The sequence below is a fragment of the Hordeum vulgare genome, chromosome 1H (assembly GCF_904849725.1).
Source record: "Hordeum vulgare subsp. vulgare chromosome 1H, MorexV3_pseudomolecules_assembly, whole genome shotgun sequence".
Taxonomy (NCBI): domain Eukaryota; kingdom Viridiplantae; phylum Streptophyta; class Magnoliopsida; order Poales; family Poaceae; genus Hordeum; species Hordeum vulgare.
Window position 1 is genome coordinate 509,445,937 of NC_058518.1, and position 13,980 is coordinate 509,459,916.

Below are 13,980 nucleotides of genomic sequence, written 5' to 3' on the forward strand. Positions count from 1 at the left end.
AGCGTCACTAGGCAATGATACAATACGTGTTCATGAATGGCTGATTTGATTATTATTACATGGTTTTTATTCCATCACTTGTGTCGACATTTCTCCAATCAAGTTCAATGTTTTTTCAATCAAAAATATCCGTTCATATTCATGTAGGGTTATTAAGCTTCAGTTGCCAACATTGTACGGCTTTAGAAGTCATTGGATCCATCTGTTGTTCGCACAATGTGGTTGATAAGGTCAACCATGACCTGCTTCAAGTATTCACATCAAACGAGAAAGAAAGCAAATTCCAGAACAGATTTATGGGTAATCGAAAACATCAGAGAGATTCCCATTATAGACGTAGTCTGTCATAACCCTGAAATTCAGGGTTCTGATGTCCCTGTCTTGCTATCGTCATTTGTTTTCTTTGATCGACAAACAAGAAATGAAGAAAAAGGTCAATACCAAATTGAGTATGAGAACCAAATTAACGATAAATAATGTCCTTAAAACTACTAGACCAGCTTCAGGGAGGGAAGCAGGAGCCACCCTCTCAGCCAATCTGAAGAGCAAAATCCGAGCAACGCAACACCTCCAATGCCACTTCAATGGCAAAGAGGCTGCCTGAATCATCGCTCGTCACAGTACAATAGTGTTTTATAAATGGAATTAGTTTATGTTCTTAAGACTACTAGACAAGCTTCAAGGAGGGAAGCAGCCCCCTCAACTAATCTGAAGAGCAAAAGATTTACTACATACGTTACAAAATAAGTGACTTAAAATTAACACAATTTTATAAAGTTCGTACAAAGTTAAGTTATTTTCAAATAACTTATTTTCAGGCGGAGGAAGTACAAAAGAAATATAATGTGAGTAATCAAAATATGTAGATGTTATAAATGTGCCAGAAGACACGTAACAAGATGCAGTTTGATAGAGCGACATGTTGTTTAATGCTGGCCGGTGTCACCGTTCATCTATGCTTCCCTCTACAGGATGGCCAAACTATTAACAACAGGCCATCCATCCAGTCGTGAAGCAACAAGACATATTCTTCATCACAAACTACAAGTGGAAAAAACATGAAATAAATAGTAAAATTGGCAATTGTTAGGTACAAAAGATACAATCAAGCATTTCCTCAGTTCAGGTCTCCAAATTGCTTCCGCACCGCACCATGAGATAGCACATCAGAAGAACGAAAGTATTTAGTTTGATCATCATAGGACAGCTGCATCAGGTCCAGTACCAGTTAAAATTAAAAAAATCTCAAAAAAAGTGTCCCTCAGAATGATATCATTCAACAGATAGATAATTTTCAAACAAGGATAATAGTATCAAGGATAATCAAAACATCATTTGTTTAGATATAAGGTCACTGGGCAATGATAGAATAGGTGTTCATGAATGGCTGATTTGATTGTTTTTACATGGTTTTTATTCCATCATTTGTGTTGACATTTCTCCAATCATGTTCAGTGTTTTTTCAATCAAAAACATCCGTTCATATTCTTGTAGGGTTATTAAGCTTTAGTTGCCAACAGTGTACAGCTTTAGAAGTCATTGGATCCATCTGTTGTTCGCACAATGTGGTTGATAAGGTAAACCATGACCTGCTTCAAGTATTCACATCAAACGAGAAAGAAAGCAGATTCCAGAACAGATTTATGGGTAATCGAAAACATCAGAGAGATTCCCATTATAGACGTAGTCTGTCATAACCCTGAAATTCAGGGTTCTGATGTCCCTGTCTTGCTATCGTCATTTGTTTTCTTTGATCGACAAACAAGAAATGAAGAAAAAGGTCAATACCAAATTGGGTATGAGAACCAAATTAACGATAAATAATGTCCTTAATACTACTAGACCAGCTTCAGGGAGGGAAGCAGGAGCCACCCTCTCAGCCAATCTGAAGAGCAAAAGGTTTACTATCCGAGCAACGCAACACCTCCAATGCCACTGCAATGGCAAAGAGGCTGCCTGGATCGTCGCTCGTCAAAGAACAATAGTGTTTAATAATTGGAATTTAGTTTATGTTCTTAAAACTACTAGACAAGCTTCAAGGAGGGAAGGAGAGCCTCCCCCTCAACTAATCTGAAGAGCAGAAGATTTACTCCCTCCGTCACAAAATAAGTGACTTAAAATTAACTCAATTGTATAAAGTTCGTACAAAGTTAAGTCATTTTTAAAATCACTTATATTCAGGCATAGGAAGTACGAAAGAAATAAAATGTTAGTAAATAAAAATATGTAGATGTTATAAATGTGCCAAAAGACAGGTAACAAGACGCTGTTTGATAGAGCGTAGTGTTGTTTAATGCTGGCCGGTGTCACCGTTCATCTATGCTTCCCTCTACAGGATGGCCAAACTATTAACAACAGGCCATCCATCCAGTCGTGAAGCAACAAGCACAAGACATGTTCTTCATCACAAACTACAAGTGGAAAAAACATGAAATAAATAGTAAAATTGGCAATTGTTGGGTACAAAAGATACAATCAAGCATTTCCTCAGTTCAGGTCTCCAAATTGCTTCCACACCGCACCATGAGATAGCACATGAGAAGAACGAAAGTATTTAGTTTGATTATCATAGGACAGCTTTAAGCATCAGGTCTAGTACCAGTTAAAATAAAATAAAAAATCTCAAAAAACGTGTCCCTCACAGTATTATCGTTCAACGGATAGATAATTTTCAAACAAGGATAATAGTATTAAGCTTCACTTGTTTTAACAAGGATAATCAAGACATCATTTGTTTAGATATAAGCGTCACTTGGCAATGATAGAATAGGTGTTCATGAATGGCTGATTTGATTATTTTTACATGGTTTTTATTCCATCACTTGTGTCAACATTTCTTCAATCATGTTCAGTGTTTTTTCAATCAAAAATATCTGTTCATATTCATGTAGGGTTATTAAGCTTCAGTTGCCAACATTGTACGGCTTTAGAAGTCATTGGATCCATCTGTTGTTCGCACAATGTGGTTGATAAGGTCAACCATGACCTACTTCAAGCATTCACATCAAACGAGAAAGAAAGCAGATTCCAGAACAGATTTATGGGTAATCGAAAACATCAGAGAGATTCCCATTATAGACGTAGTCTGTCATAACCCTGAAATTCAGGGTTCTCATGTCCCTGTCTTGCTATCGTCATTTGTTTTCTTTGATCGACAAAAAATAAATGAAGAAAAAGGTCAATACCAAATTGAGTATGAGAACCAAATTAACGATAAATAATGTCCTTAAAACTACTAGACCAGCTTCAGGGAGGGAAGCAGGAGCCACCCTCTCAACAATCTGAAGAGCAAAATCCGAGCAACGCAACACCTCCAATGCCACTTCAATGGCAAAGAGGCTGCCTGAATCGTCGCTCGTCACAGAACAATAGTGTTTTATAAATGGAATTAGTTTATGTTCTTAAGACTACTAGACAAGCTTCAAGGAGGGAAGCAGCCCCCTCAACTAATCTGAAGAGCAGAAGATTTACTACATACGTTACAAAATAATTGACTTAAAATTAACTCAATTTTATAAAGTTCGTACAAAGTTAAGTTATTTTTAAATCACTTATTTTCAGGCGGAGGAAGTACAAAAGAAATATAATGTTAGTAATCAAAATATGTAGATGTTATAAATGTGCCAGAAGACAGGTAACAAGACGCAGTTTGATAGAGCGGCATGTTGTTTAATGCTGGCCGGTGTCACCGTTCATCTATGCTTCCCTCTACAGGATGGCCAAACTATTAACAACAGGCCATCCATCCAGTCGTGAAGCAACAAGACATATTCTTCATCACAAACTAAAAGTGGAAAAAACATGAAATAAATAGTAAAATTGGCAGTTGTTAGGTACAAAAGATACAATCAAGCATTTCCTCAGTTCAGGTCTCCAAATTGCTTCCGCACCGCACCATGAGATAGCACATCAGAAGAACGAAAGTATTTAGTTTGATCATCATAGGACAGCTTTAAGCATCAGGTCCAGTACCAGTTAAAAAAAATTCTCAAAAAAAGTGTCCCTCAGAGTGATATCATCCAACAGATAGATAATTTTCAAACAAGGATAATAGTATCAAGGATAATCAAAACATCATTTGTTTAGATATAAGGTCACTGGGCAATGATAGAATAGGTGTTCATGAATGGCTGATTTGATTATTTTTACATGGTGTTTATTCCATCATTTGTGTCGACATTTCTTCAATCATGTTCAGTGTTTTTTCAATCAAAAATATCTGTTCATATTCATGTAGGGTTATTAAGCTTCAGTTCCCAACATTGTACGGCTTTAGAAGTCATTGGATCCATCTGTTGTTCGCACAATGTGGTTGATAAGGTCAACCATGACCTGCTTCAAGCATTCACATCAAACGAGAAAGAAAGCAGATTCCAGAACAGATTTATGGGTAATCGAAAACATCACAGAGATTCCCATTATAGACGTAGTCTGTCATAACCCTGAAATTCAGGGTTCTCATGTCCGTGTCTTGCTATCGTCATTTGTTTTCTTTGATCGACAAGCAAGAAATGAAGAAAAAGGTCAATACCAAATTGAGTATGAGAACCAAATTAACGATAAATAATGTCCTTAAAACTACTAGACCAGCTTCAGGGAGGGAAGCAGGAGCCACCCTCTCAGCCAATCTGAAGAGCAAAATCCGAGCAACGCAACACCTCCAATGCCACTTCAATGGCAAAGAGGCTGCCTGAATCGTCGCTCGTCACAGTACAATAGTGTTTTATAAATGGATTTAGTTTATGTTCTTAAGACTACTAGACAAGCTTCAAGGAGGGAAGCAGCCCCCTCAACTAATCTGAAGAGCAAAAGATTTACTACATACGTTACAAAATAAGTGACTTAAAATTAACTCAATTTTATAAAGTTCGTACAAAGTTAAGTTATTTTCAAATAACTTATTTTCAGGCGGAGGAAGTACAAAAGAAATATAATGTTAGTAATCAAAATATGTAGATGTTATAAATGTGCCAGAAGACAGGTAACAAGATGCAGTTTGATAGAGCAACATGTTGTTTAATGCTGGCCGGTGTCACCGTTCATCTATGCTTCCCTCTACAGGATGGCCAAACTATTAACAACAGGCCATCCATCCAGTCGTGAAGCAACAAGACATATTCTTCATCACAAACTACAAGTGGAAAAAACATGAAATAAATAGTAAAATTGGCAATTGTTAGGTAGACAAGATAAAATCAAGCATTTCCTCAGTTCAGGTCTCCAAATTGCTTCCGCACCGCACCATGAGATAGCACATCAGAAGAACGAAAGTATTTAGTTTGATCATCATAGGACAGCTGCATCAGGTCCAGTACCAGTTAAAAAAAATCTCAAAAAAAAGTGTCCCTCAGAATGATATCATTCAACAGATAGATAATTTTCAAACAAGGATAAAAGTATCAAGGATAATCAAAACATCATTTGTTTAGATATAAGGTCACTGGGCAATGATAGAATAGGTGTTCATGAATGGCTGATTTGATTATTTTTACATGGTTTTTATTCCATCATTTGTGTTGACATTTCTCCAATCATGTTCAGTGTTTTTTCAATCAAAAACATCCGTTCATATTCTTGTAGGGTTATTAAGCTTTAGTTGCCAACAGTGTACGGCTTTAGAAGTCATTGGATCCATCTGTTGTTCGCACAATGTGGTTGATAAGGTAAACCATGACCTGCTTCAAGTATTCACATCAAACGAGAAAGAAAGCAGATTCCAGAACAGATTTATGGGTAATCGAAAACATCACAGAGATTCCCATTATAGACGTAGTCTGTCATAACCCTGAAATTCAGGGTTCTGATGTCCCTTTCTTGCTATCGTCATTTGTTTTCTTTGATCGACAAACAAGAAATGAAGAAAAAGGTCAATACCAAATTGGGTATGAGAACCAAATTAACGATAAATAATGTCCTTAATACTACTAGACCAGCTTCAGGGAGGGAAGCAGGAGCCACCCTCTCAGCCAATCTGAAGAGCAAAAGGTTTACTATCCGAGCAACGCAACACCTCCAATGCCACTGCAATGGCAAAGAGGCTGCCTGAATCGTCGCTCGTCAAAGAACAATAGTGTTTAATAATTGGAATTTAGTTTATGTTCTTAAAACTACTAGACAAGCTTCAAGGAGGGAAGGAGAGCCTCCCCCTCAACTAATCTGAAGAGCAGAAGATTTACTCCCTCCGTCACAAAATAAGTGACTTAAAATTAACTCAATTTTATAAAGTTCGTACAAAGTTAAGTCATTTTTAAAATCACTTATATTCAGGCACAGGAAGTACAAAAGAAATAAAATGTTAGTAAATGAAAATATGTAGATGTTATAAATGTGCCAAAAGACAGGTAACAAGACGCTGTTTGATAGAGCGTAGTGTTGTTTAATGCTGGCCGGTGTCACCGTTCATCTATGCTTCCCTCTACAGGATGGCCAAACTATTAACAACAGGCCATCCATCCAGTCGTGAAGCAACAAGCACAAGACATGTTCTTCATCACAAACTACAAGTGGAAAAAACATGAAATAAATAGTAAAATTGGCAATTGTTGGGTACAAAAGATACAATCAAGCATTTCCTCAGTTCAGGTCTCCGAATTGCTTCCACACCGCACCATGAGATAGCACATGAGAAGAACGAAAGTATTTAGTTTGATTATCATAGGACAGCTTTAAGCATCAGGTCTAGTACCAGTTAAAATAAAATAAAAAAATCTCAAAAAACGTGTCCCTCACAGTGATATCGTTCAACGGATAGATAATTTTCAAACAAGGATAATAGTATTAAGCTTCACTTGTTTTAACAAGGATAATCAAGACATCATTTGTTTAGATATAAGCGTCACTTGGCAATGATAGAATAGATGTTCATGAATGGCTGATTTGATTATTTTTACATGGTTTTTATTCCATCACTTGTGTCAACATTTCTTCAATCATGTTCAGTGTTTTTTCAATCAAAAATATCTGTTCATATTCATGTAGGGTTATTAAGCTTCAGTTGCCAACATTGTACGGCTTTAGAAGTCATTGGATCCATCTGTTGTTCGCACAATGTGGTTGATAAGGTCAACCATGACCTGCTTCAAGCATTCACATCAAACGAGAAAGAAAGCAGATTCCAGCACAGATTTATGGGTAATCGAAAACATCAGAGAGATTCCCATTATAGACGTAGTCTATCATAACCCTGAAATTCAGGGTTCTCATGTCCGTGTCTTGCTATCGTCATTTGTTTTCTTTGATCGACAAAAAAGAAATGAAGAAAAAGGTCAATACCAAATTGAGTATGAGAACCAAATTAACGATAAATAATGTCCTTAAAACTACTAGACCAGCTTCAGGGAGGGAAGCAGGAGCCACCCTCTCAACCAATCAGAAGAGCACAATCCGAGCAACGCAACACCTCCAATGCCACCTCAATGGCAAAGAGGCTGCCTGAATCGTCGCTCGTCACAGAACAATAGTGTTTTATAAATGGAATTAGTTTATGTTCTTAAGACTACTAGACAAGCTTCAAGGAGGGAAGCAGCCCCCTCAACTAATCTGAAGAGCAGAAGATTTACTACATACGTTACAAAATAAGTGACTTAAAATTAACTCAATTTTATAAAGTTCGTACAAAGTTAAGTTATTTTTAAATCACTTATTTTCAGGCGGAGGAAGTACAAAAGAAATATAATGTTAGTAATCAAAATATGTAGATGTTATAAATGTGCCAGAAGACAGGTAACAAGACGCAGTTTGATAGAGCGGCATGTTGTTTAATGCTGGCCGGTGTCACCGTTCATCTATGCTTCCCTCTACAGGATGGCCAAACTATTAACAACAGGCCATCCATCCAGTCGTGAAGCAACAAGACATATTCTTCATCACAAACTAAAAGTGGAAAAAACATGAAATAAATAGTAAAATTGGCAATTGTTAGGTACAAAAGATACAATCAAGCATTTCCTCAGTTCAGGTCTCCAAATTGCTTCCGCACCGCACCATGAGATAGCACATCAGAAGAACAAAAGTATTTAGTTTGATCATCATAGGACAGCTTTAAGCATCAGGTCCAGTACCAGTTAAAAAAAATTCTCAAAAAAAGTGTCCCTCAGAGTGATATCATTCAACAGATAGATAATTTTCAAACAAGGATAATAGTATCAAGGATAATCAAAACATCATTTGTTTAGATATAAGGTCCGTGGGCAATGATAGAATAGGTGTTCATGAATGGCTGATTTGATTATTTTTACATGGTGTTTATTCCATCATTTGTGTCGACATTTCTTCAATCATGTTCAGTGTTTTTTCAATCAAAAATATGTGTTCATATTCATGTAGGGTTATTAAGCTTCAGTTCCCAACATTGTACGGCTTTAGAAGTCATTGGATCCATCTGTTGTTCGCACAATGTGGTTGATAAGGTCAACCATGACCTGCTTCAAGCATTCACAACAAACGAGAAAGAAAGCAGATTCCAGAACAGATTTATGGGTAATCGGAAACATCAGAGAGATTCCCATTATAGACGTAGTCTGTCATAACCCTGAAATTCAGGGTTCTCATGTCCCTGTCTTGCTATCGTCATTTGTTTTCTTTGATCGACAAACAAGAAATGAAGAAAAAGGTCAATACCAAATTGGGTATGAGAACCAAATTAACGATAAATAATGTCCTTAAAACTACTAGACCAGCTTCAGGGAGGGAAGCACGAGCCACCCTCTCAGCCAATCTGAAGAGCAAAAGGTTTACTATCCGAGCAACGCAACACCTCCAATGCCACTGCAATGGCAAAGAGGCTGCCTGAATCGTCGCTCGTCAAAGAACAATAGTGTTTAATAATTGGAATTTAGTTTATGTTCTTAAAACTACTAGACAAGCTTCAAGGAGGGAAGGAGAGCCTCCCCCTCAACTTTTCTGAAGAGCAGAAGATTTACTCCCTCCGTCACAAAATAAGTGACTTAAAATTAACTCAATTTTATAAAGTTTGTACAAAGTTAAGTCATTTTTAAAATCACTTATATTCAGGCACAGGAAGTACAAAAGAAATAAAATGTTAGTAAATAAAAATATGTAGATGTTATAAATGTGCCAAAAGACAGGTAACAAGACGCAGTTTGATAGAGCGGCATGTAGTTTAATGCTGGCCGGTGTCACCGTTCATCTATGCTTCCCTCTACAGGATGGCCAAACTATTAACAACAGGCCATCCATCCAGTCGTGAAGCAACAAGCACAAGACATGTTCTTCATCACAAACTACAAGTGGAAAAAACATGAAATAAATAGTAAAATTGGCAATTGTTGGGTACAAAAGATACAATCAAGCATTTCCTCAGTTCAGGTCTCCAAATTGCTTCCACACCGCACTATGAGATAGCACATGAGAAGAACGAAAGTATTTAGTTTGATTATCATAGGACAGCTTTAAGCATCAGGTCTAGTACCAGTTAAAATAAAATAAAAAATCTCAAAAAACGTGTCCCTCACAGTGATATCGTTCAACGGATAGATAATTTTCAAACAAGGATAATAGTATTAAGCTTCACTTGTTTTAACAAGGATAATCAAGACATCATTTGTTTAGATATAAGCGTCACTTGGCAATGATAGAATAGGTGTTCATGAATGGCTGATTTGATTATTTTTACATGGTTTTTATTCCATCACTTGTGTCAACATTTCTTCAATCATGTTCAGAGTTTTTTCAATCAAAAATATCTGTTCATATTCATGTAGGGTTATTAAGCTTCAGTTGCCAACATTGTACGGCTTTAGAAGTCATTGGATCCATCTGTTGTTCGCACAATGTGGTTGATAAGGTCAACCATGACCTGCTTCAAGCATTCACATCAAACGAGAAAGAAAGCAGATTCCAGAACAGATTTATGGGTAATCGGAAACATCAGAGAGATTCCCATTATAGACGTAGTCTGTCATAACCCTGAAATTCAGGGTTCTGATGTCCCTGTCTTGCTATCGTCATTTGTTTTCTTTGATCGACAAACAAGAAATGAAGAAAAAGGTCAATACCAAATTGAGTATGAGAACCAAATTAACGATAAATAATGTCCTTAAAACTACTAGACCAGCTTCAGGGAGGGAAGCAGGAGCCACCCTCTCAGCCAATCTGAAGAGCAAAATCCGAGCAACGCAACACCTCCAATGCCACTTCAATGGCAAAGAGGCTGCCTGAATCATCGCTCGTCACAGTACAATAGTGTTTTATAAATGGAATTAGTTTATGTTCTTAAGACTACTAGACAAGCTTCAAGGAGGGAAGCAGCCCCCTCAACTAATCTGAAGAGCAAAAGATTTACTACATACGTTACAAAATAAGTGACTTAAAATTAACACAATTTTATAAAGTTCGTACAAAGTTAAGTTATTTTCAAATAACTTATTTTCAGGCGGAGGAAGTACAAAAGAAATATAATGTGAGTAATCAAAATATGTAGATGTTATAAATGTGCCAGAAGACACGTAACAAGATGCAGTTTGATAGAGCGACATGTTGTTTAATGCTGGCCGGTGTCACCGTTCATCTATGCTTCCCTCTACAGGATGGCCAAACTATTAACAACAGGCCATCCATCCAGTCGTGAAGCAACAAGACATATTCTTCATCACAAACTACAAGTGGAAAAAACATGAAATAAATAGTAAAATTGGCAATTGTTAGGTACAAAAGATACAATCAAGCATTTCCTCAGTTCAGGTCTCCAAATTGCTTCCGCACCGCACCATGAGATAGCACATCAGAAGAACGAAAGTATTTAGTTTGATCATCATAGGACAGCTGCATCAGGTCCAGTACCAGTTAAAATTAAAAAAATCTCAAAAAAAGTGTCCCTCAGAATGATATCATTCAACAGATAGATAATTTTCAAACAAGGATAATAGTATCAAGGATAATCAAAACATCATTTGTTTAGATATAAGGTCACTGGGCAATGATAGAATAGGTGTTCATGAATGGCTGATTTGATTGTTTTTACATGGTTTTTATTCCATCATTTGTGTTGACATTTCTCCAATCATGTTCAGTGTTTTTTCAATCAAAAACATCCGTTCATATTCTTGTAGGGTTATTAAGCTTTAGTTGCCAACAGTGTACGGCTTTAGAAGTCATTGGATCCATCTGTTGTTCGCACAATGTGGTTGATAAGGTAAACCATGACCTGCTTCAAGTATTCACATCAAACGAGAAAGAAAGCAGATTCCAGAACAGATTTATGGGTAATCGAAAACATCAGAGAGATTCCCATTATAGACGTAGTCTGTCATAACCCTGAAATTCAGGGTTCTGATGTCCCTGTCTTGCTATCGTCATTTGTTTTCTTTGATCGACAAACAAGAAATGAAGAAAAAGGTCAATACCAAATTGGGTATGAGAACCAAATTAACGATAAATAATGTCCTTAAGACTACTAGACCAGCTTCAGGGAGAACCAAATAACGATAAATAATGTCCTTAAGACTACTAGACCAGCTTCAAGGAGGGAAGCATTGCCTCCCTACACAATAAGTGACTTAAAATTAACTCAATTTTATAAAGTTTTGTATAAATCACTTATTTTCGTGCGAAGGAAGAATAAAAAAATAAAATGTTAGTAAATAAAAATATGTAGATGTTATCCATGTGCCAGAAGACAGGTAACAAGACGCAGTTTGATAGAGCGTCATGTTGTTTAATGCTGGCCAGTGTCACCGGTTCATCTATGCTTCCCTCTACAGGATGGCCAAACTATTGACAACAGGCCATCCATCCAGTCGTGAAGCAACAAGCACAAAACATGTTCTTCATCACAAACTACAAGTGGAAAAAACATAAAATAAATAGTAAAATTGGTAATTGTTGGGTACAAAAGATACAATTAAGCATTTCCTCAGTTCAGGTCTCCAAATTGCTTCCACACCGCGCCATGAGATAGCACATCAGAAGAACAAAACTATTAAGTTTGATCATCATAGGACAGCTTTAAGCATGAGGTCCAGTACAAGTTAAAATAAAATAAAAATTATCAAAAGTGTCCCTCAGAGTGATATCATTGGACGGATAGATAAATTTCAAACAAGGATAATAGTATTAAGCTTCACTTGTTTTATCAAGTATAATCAGGACATCATTTGTTTAGATATAAGCATCACTGGGCAATTGTAGAATAGGTGTTCATGAATGGCTGATTTGATTATTTTTACATGGTTTTTATTCCATCACTTGTGTCGACATTTCTCCAATCATGTTCAGTGTTTTTTCAATCAAAAAGATCCGTTCATATTGATGTAGGGTTATTAAACTTCAATTGCCAACACTATACGGCTTTAGAAGCCATTAGATCCATCTGTTGTTCGCACAATGTGGTTGATAAGGTCAACCATGACCTGCTTCAAGTATTCACATCAATCGAGAAAGAAAGCAGATTCCAGAACAGATTTATGGGTAATCGAAAACATCAGAGAGATTCCCATTATAGACGTAGTCTGTCATAACCCTGAAATTCAGGGTTCTGATGTCCCTGTCTTGATATCGTCATTTGTTTTCTTTGATCAACAAACAAGAAATGAAGAAAAAGGTCAATACCAAATTGGGTATGAGAACCAAATTAACGATATATAATGTCCTTAAGACTACTAGACCAGCTTCAGGGAGGGAAGCAGGAGCCACCCTCTCAGCCAATCTGAAGAGCAAAAGGTTTACTATCCGAGCAACGCAACACCTCCAATGCCACTGCAATGGCAAAGAGGCTGCCTGAATCGTCGCTCGTCACAAAACTACAATGTTTTACAAAGGAAAACTAAGTTGATGTCCTTAAGACTACTAGACCAGCTTCAAGGAGGGAAGCAGTGCCTCCCCCTCAGCTAATCTGAAGAGCAGAAGATTTAGTCTCCGAGCAACGCAACACCTCCATTGCCATTGAATCGGACAAAGGGGCTGCCTGAATCGTCGCTCGTTGGGTCTCTTTTATTAGACCACAAATAAGGAACAAAAAAACAGTGGCTTAGACATAAATTGAATGTCAGCAAATGATTCCATCTCACAGAAAAGAGAGTTTGAAGCAAGATGATTGAAGAACAATCTGCTTGGTAGTGTCCGAAGGCAAACTTGGTAGACACAGCACGGGAATGGCTGTCCATCCATAGGTCCCTCGGATGCAAAACAAAAAGAAATGAAGTTTGAAACTAGTAGTTTGATAAAAGATGTATCCGCGGCAACAGATGTGACAGAACCAGGAAAATCACACACCCACAAAATCCACGGCGTCTCGTCACTGTGCGAAGATTAGAAATTTGTTAGAGAGGCCTCAACGAGGGAGATTCAACACCTCTCTGCTGGGATCTTCGCCGTAACCAGAACAAAAACCTACGAAGCTTGCAAGAACACATGTTTGGATCGAGAGAAAAGAAAACTGAGTCTGAAACAAGAAGGGGCGATCTGGCTGGATGGATGCTCGGTGAATACGAACCAGTAGTAATGGTGAGCATCACGCCGCCGCCGTCCAAGGCGGCGGATCAATAGAAACTAGCTCTTCATCGCATCGATAATACTACCAGGAACCAACGAGAAAAGAAGAAGAGGCGAAAGAAAAGAAAAGGCAAATGGCGATGGAAGGAGCGCTGGCGGCGGCTGCGGGGTGGTGATTAGGGTTCGTTCACCGGATCGTATAAATAGAGGAGGGAGGGGTTCGTAGGAACAATGGGCTGGGTATAGAGTGTTGGGCCTGTCCAAGGGCCGGGGAGAAAGAAAGGGCCAGCGTTGGGCTATGTCAAGTGGCGCCTACTGGCTGGCTGGTGTGGAAATGTATTTTATTTTTTTTGCATTTTCCTTTTTTTCTAAGAAAAGATGGAGGAGGTGAGGGTTTTCTTTTTTGATATGGAGGTGAGGACCCACTTATTATTTTTAGATGGAAATGAGGTCATGTGGCACTTGTTGGTTGGCTGAGTGCGAAACGTTCTTTTGTACTAAGATAAAGGTGAGGACAAAAAATCTGAGATG

At 37.7% G+C, this 13,980-nt stretch overlaps 1 long non-coding RNA gene, 25 other non-coding genes and 21 pseudogenes across 26 annotated transcripts; all 47 read right to left on the reverse strand.

The window, feature by feature from the left end:
• Positions 1–307: 307 nt before the first annotated feature.
• Positions 308–401, reverse strand: LOC123423955. Its single transcript, XR_006621464.1, has one exon. It is a non-coding gene; the product is annotated as a small nucleolar RNA R44/J54/Z268 family (small nucleolar RNA).
• Positions 402–475: 74 nt separating this feature from the next.
• On the reverse strand, positions 476–602 carry LOC123424004 (annotated as a pseudogene).
• Positions 603–651: 49 nt separating this feature from the next.
• LOC123424013 lies at positions 652–754 on the reverse strand (annotated as a pseudogene).
• A 119-nt stretch (positions 755–873) lies between these two features.
• Positions 874–1,019, reverse strand: LOC123424055. Its single transcript, XR_006621545.1, has one exon. It is a non-coding gene; the product is annotated as a small nucleolar RNA snoR137 (small nucleolar RNA).
• Positions 1,020–1,111: 92 nt separating this feature from the next.
• Positions 1,112–1,207, reverse strand: LOC123423139 (annotated as a pseudogene).
• A 421-nt stretch (positions 1,208–1,628) lies between these two features.
• Positions 1,629–3,431, reverse strand: LOC123420939. The gene is made up of 2 exons (XR_006619354.1): positions 3,312–3,431; positions 1,629–1,924 (listed from the first exon to the last, which is right to left on the reverse strand). It is a non-coding gene; the product is annotated as an uncharacterized LOC123420939 (long non-coding RNA).
• Positions 1,655–1,748, reverse strand: LOC123423956. The gene has a single exon (XR_006621465.1). It is a non-coding gene; the product is annotated as a small nucleolar RNA R44/J54/Z268 family (small nucleolar RNA).
• LOC123423994 lies at positions 1,823–1,958 on the reverse strand. The gene has a single exon (XR_006621500.1). It is a non-coding gene; the product is annotated as a small nucleolar RNA snoR77 (small nucleolar RNA).
• On the reverse strand, positions 2,009–2,173 carry LOC123424016 (annotated as a pseudogene).
• On the reverse strand, positions 2,238–2,383 carry LOC123424053. Its single transcript, XR_006621543.1, has one exon. It is a non-coding gene; the product is annotated as a small nucleolar RNA snoR137 (small nucleolar RNA).
• On the reverse strand, positions 2,482–2,577 carry LOC123423263 (annotated as a pseudogene).
• LOC123423965 lies at positions 3,052–3,145 on the reverse strand. The gene has a single exon (XR_006621474.1). It is a non-coding gene; the product is annotated as a small nucleolar RNA R44/J54/Z268 family (small nucleolar RNA).
• On the reverse strand, positions 3,220–3,345 carry LOC123424007 (annotated as a pseudogene).
• LOC123424010 lies at positions 3,395–3,531 on the reverse strand. The gene has a single exon (XR_006621509.1). It is a non-coding gene; the product is annotated as a small nucleolar RNA snoR77 (small nucleolar RNA).
• Positions 3,532–3,616: 85 nt separating this feature from the next.
• Positions 3,617–3,762, reverse strand: LOC123424049. The gene has a single exon (XR_006621539.1). It is a non-coding gene; the product is annotated as a small nucleolar RNA snoR137 (small nucleolar RNA).
• Positions 3,763–3,854: 92 nt separating this feature from the next.
• Positions 3,855–3,950, reverse strand: LOC123423148 (annotated as a pseudogene).
• Positions 3,951–4,397: 447 nt separating this feature from the next.
• LOC123423970 lies at positions 4,398–4,491 on the reverse strand. The gene has a single exon (XR_006621478.1). It is a non-coding gene; the product is annotated as a small nucleolar RNA R44/J54/Z268 family (small nucleolar RNA).
• Positions 4,492–4,565: 74 nt separating this feature from the next.
• On the reverse strand, positions 4,566–4,692 carry LOC123424005 (annotated as a pseudogene).
• A 49-nt stretch (positions 4,693–4,741) lies between these two features.
• On the reverse strand, positions 4,742–4,860 carry LOC123424011 (annotated as a pseudogene).
• A 103-nt stretch (positions 4,861–4,963) lies between these two features.
• On the reverse strand, positions 4,964–5,109 carry LOC123424047. The gene has a single exon (XR_006621537.1). It is a non-coding gene; the product is annotated as a small nucleolar RNA snoR137 (small nucleolar RNA).
• A 92-nt stretch (positions 5,110–5,201) lies between these two features.
• Positions 5,202–5,297, reverse strand: LOC123423158 (annotated as a pseudogene).
• A 443-nt stretch (positions 5,298–5,740) lies between these two features.
• Positions 5,741–5,834, reverse strand: LOC123423969. Its single transcript, XR_006621477.1, has one exon. It is a non-coding gene; the product is annotated as a small nucleolar RNA R44/J54/Z268 family (small nucleolar RNA).
• A 74-nt stretch (positions 5,835–5,908) lies between these two features.
• LOC123423995 lies at positions 5,909–6,044 on the reverse strand. The gene has a single exon (XR_006621501.1). It is a non-coding gene; the product is annotated as a small nucleolar RNA snoR77 (small nucleolar RNA).
• Positions 6,045–6,094: 50 nt separating this feature from the next.
• On the reverse strand, positions 6,095–6,218 carry LOC123424015 (annotated as a pseudogene).
• A 105-nt stretch (positions 6,219–6,323) lies between these two features.
• On the reverse strand, positions 6,324–6,469 carry LOC123424054. The gene has a single exon (XR_006621544.1). It is a non-coding gene; the product is annotated as a small nucleolar RNA snoR137 (small nucleolar RNA).
• A 98-nt stretch (positions 6,470–6,567) lies between these two features.
• LOC123423271 lies at positions 6,568–6,663 on the reverse strand (annotated as a pseudogene).
• A 475-nt stretch (positions 6,664–7,138) lies between these two features.
• Positions 7,139–7,232, reverse strand: LOC123423964. The gene has a single exon (XR_006621473.1). It is a non-coding gene; the product is annotated as a small nucleolar RNA R44/J54/Z268 family (small nucleolar RNA).
• A 74-nt stretch (positions 7,233–7,306) lies between these two features.
• LOC123424009 lies at positions 7,307–7,433 on the reverse strand (annotated as a pseudogene).
• Positions 7,434–7,482: 49 nt separating this feature from the next.
• On the reverse strand, positions 7,483–7,601 carry LOC123424012 (annotated as a pseudogene).
• A 103-nt stretch (positions 7,602–7,704) lies between these two features.
• On the reverse strand, positions 7,705–7,850 carry LOC123424051. Its single transcript, XR_006621541.1, has one exon. It is a non-coding gene; the product is annotated as a small nucleolar RNA snoR137 (small nucleolar RNA).
• Positions 7,851–7,942: 92 nt separating this feature from the next.
• LOC123423176 lies at positions 7,943–8,038 on the reverse strand (annotated as a pseudogene).
• Positions 8,039–8,485: 447 nt separating this feature from the next.
• Positions 8,486–8,579, reverse strand: LOC123423966. Its single transcript, XR_006621475.1, has one exon. It is a non-coding gene; the product is annotated as a small nucleolar RNA R44/J54/Z268 family (small nucleolar RNA).
• Positions 8,580–8,653: 74 nt separating this feature from the next.
• LOC123423993 lies at positions 8,654–8,789 on the reverse strand. Its single transcript, XR_006621499.1, has one exon. It is a non-coding gene; the product is annotated as a small nucleolar RNA snoR77 (small nucleolar RNA).
• A 50-nt stretch (positions 8,790–8,839) lies between these two features.
• On the reverse strand, positions 8,840–8,963 carry LOC123424020 (annotated as a pseudogene).
• A 105-nt stretch (positions 8,964–9,068) lies between these two features.
• Positions 9,069–9,214, reverse strand: LOC123424059. The gene has a single exon (XR_006621549.1). It is a non-coding gene; the product is annotated as a small nucleolar RNA snoR137 (small nucleolar RNA).
• A 98-nt stretch (positions 9,215–9,312) lies between these two features.
• On the reverse strand, positions 9,313–9,408 carry LOC123423252 (annotated as a pseudogene).
• Positions 9,409–9,882: 474 nt separating this feature from the next.
• Positions 9,883–9,976, reverse strand: LOC123423959. The gene has a single exon (XR_006621468.1). It is a non-coding gene; the product is annotated as a small nucleolar RNA R44/J54/Z268 family (small nucleolar RNA).
• Positions 9,977–10,050: 74 nt separating this feature from the next.
• Positions 10,051–10,177, reverse strand: LOC123424006 (annotated as a pseudogene).
• Positions 10,178–10,226: 49 nt separating this feature from the next.
• On the reverse strand, positions 10,227–10,329 carry LOC123424014 (annotated as a pseudogene).
• A 119-nt stretch (positions 10,330–10,448) lies between these two features.
• LOC123424056 lies at positions 10,449–10,594 on the reverse strand. The gene has a single exon (XR_006621546.1). It is a non-coding gene; the product is annotated as a small nucleolar RNA snoR137 (small nucleolar RNA).
• Positions 10,595–10,686: 92 nt separating this feature from the next.
• On the reverse strand, positions 10,687–10,782 carry LOC123423166 (annotated as a pseudogene).
• A 447-nt stretch (positions 10,783–11,229) lies between these two features.
• LOC123423957 lies at positions 11,230–11,323 on the reverse strand. The gene has a single exon (XR_006621466.1). It is a non-coding gene; the product is annotated as a small nucleolar RNA R44/J54/Z268 family (small nucleolar RNA).
• Positions 11,324–11,621: 298 nt separating this feature from the next.
• On the reverse strand, positions 11,622–11,768 carry LOC123424048. The gene has a single exon (XR_006621538.1). It is a non-coding gene; the product is annotated as a small nucleolar RNA snoR137 (small nucleolar RNA).
• Positions 11,769–11,866: 98 nt separating this feature from the next.
• LOC123423187 lies at positions 11,867–11,962 on the reverse strand (annotated as a pseudogene).
• A 471-nt stretch (positions 11,963–12,433) lies between these two features.
• LOC123423958 lies at positions 12,434–12,527 on the reverse strand. The gene has a single exon (XR_006621467.1). It is a non-coding gene; the product is annotated as a small nucleolar RNA R44/J54/Z268 family (small nucleolar RNA).
• Positions 12,528–12,601: 74 nt separating this feature from the next.
• On the reverse strand, positions 12,602–12,737 carry LOC123423990. The gene has a single exon (XR_006621496.1). It is a non-coding gene; the product is annotated as a small nucleolar RNA snoR77 (small nucleolar RNA).
• Positions 12,738–12,788: 51 nt separating this feature from the next.
• LOC123423989 lies at positions 12,789–12,924 on the reverse strand. Its single transcript, XR_006621495.1, has one exon. It is a non-coding gene; the product is annotated as a small nucleolar RNA snoR77 (small nucleolar RNA).
• Positions 12,925–13,980: the final 1,056 nt, after the last annotated feature.